Source organism: Palaemon carinicauda, chromosome 15 (assembly GCF_036898095.1).
Source record: "Palaemon carinicauda isolate YSFRI2023 chromosome 15, ASM3689809v2, whole genome shotgun sequence".
In the NCBI taxonomy this organism is placed as follows: Eukaryota; Metazoa; Arthropoda; class Malacostraca; order Decapoda; family Palaemonidae; genus Palaemon; species Palaemon carinicauda.
Genome location: NC_090739.1, coordinates 13,443,266 through 13,445,117, shown reverse-complemented (window position 1 = coordinate 13,445,117; position 1,852 = coordinate 13,443,266).

Sequence of the window (1,852 nt, the reverse complement as noted above, 5' to 3'; positions counted from 1 at the left end):
AGGGACCTGATCATATGTATATATGGTCAATCTGTAGGTCTACTTGCTGAGTCATCAGCGACCATTGCCTGGCCCTCCCTGGTCCTAGCTTGATGGAGAGGGACTTGATTATATGTATATATGGTAAATCTGTAGGTCTACTTGCTGAGTCATCAGCAACCATTGCCTGGACCACCCTGGTCCTAGCTTGATGGAGAGGGACTGAATCATATCTCTATAGGTCAATCTCTAGCGATTGTTGTGTCCCTCGTCTGCCATTCATGATTGACCTCTTAAAGTAGTTATTACTAACAATAATATTGATACCAATTAGGAGAATATTTTGGAATTGATAGCCTATTGGCAACGACCCTGCCTGTTGATCGCCAGACTTGGGTTTGAGTCCCACTAACTCGAATGTTTCTTGTAGTGTCTGCAACATCACTATCCTTGTGAGCTAAGGATGGGTAGGGAAGCCTATATTTTTACGTGTTGAGTTATCAGCAGCCATTTCCTGACCATCCCTGGTCCAAGCTTAGGTGAAGAGGGGATTTGTCGCTGATCATATGTATAGACGATCAGTCTTTAGGACATTGTTTTGCTTGCTAGAGCAATATGATACTACATTGTCTCTGCCATTCATGAGCATACTACTGATATTTGGATGTCTGAGTTGTCTAGGTTTGTTTTGGATAGAATTTGATAAGTGTCAGAATATGATAGATATCATAACAACGAATGGCTGAGTTTCCCTTCGTTAATGATGAGAGGGATGGTTTGTTCTATGATAATGAAGTTGAGGGGTTCACATAAGTTTTGATTTAATGATGTTATTGTGTAATTGATGTAATGGCATAAAGATATTTAGTCCTTTCATAGATGGGAAAATAATCATTTTTCAAGTTTTGCCGATATTCTACATGTGTCAAAAAGGATATATTTGAGCAGGGGATGCGTTTATCTACCCTATATAATAAAGGGCAAGTCTCTCTCTCTCTCTCTCTCTCTCTCTCTCTCTCTCTCTCTCTCTCTCTCTCTCTCTCTCTTATATATATATATATATATATATATATATATATATATATATATATATACACATATATATATATATATGTATATATATATATATATATATATGTATATGTATATATATATATATATATATATATATATATATATATATATTATATATTATATATATTCCGGTTACGCTAAGCTCTCCACGTTCCTTGGGTAGTGAATGGAGAGAGGGAGTGATCATACTCTAGTGAGAGGGTGTGTGTGCGTGTATGCTTGTATATCCCTAAATATTTAGCCTTCAAATTTGACGGGTCACGTACACTAGTATGTTTATAAAATGACTAACGTCATATAAAAGAAATGTTCATATACGCCGACTGTGTCCATTTAACGCTGGTACTCAGTTCGTTAAAAATTTAACGGTTGTGTTAGATGTTAGATCTCGACCTAGAGTCTGGTGCAGTTTTAATGGTACTCTAAGAAACGCAGATTTTCGAACAAGGAAATCTTATTAAGATTCGCTAAGTGCTCTTCATTTTTAGATTTCAGTTTCAAACCAACATTATGTCAGCGATTTTAAAGCGGACAGGAAGTTAACTTCGCTCTCCGATGTTAAATAACAACTGTTTTAGGTTCGATTTAACAACTTTTGCCCTTGGTCGCTAAGAAAGGTTAATTGGATTTTACACATTGTGCTTGTTTTAGTCATAGAGTTACTTGTTTTGTTCTGCTTATTACCTCCGCCAACGAAGTTTGAAGGAGGTTATGTTTTACCCCCTGTTTGTTTTGTTTGCTTGTGAACAGCTTCCTGGCCACAATTTCAATCGTAATGAAACTTGCAGGGATTAACTGT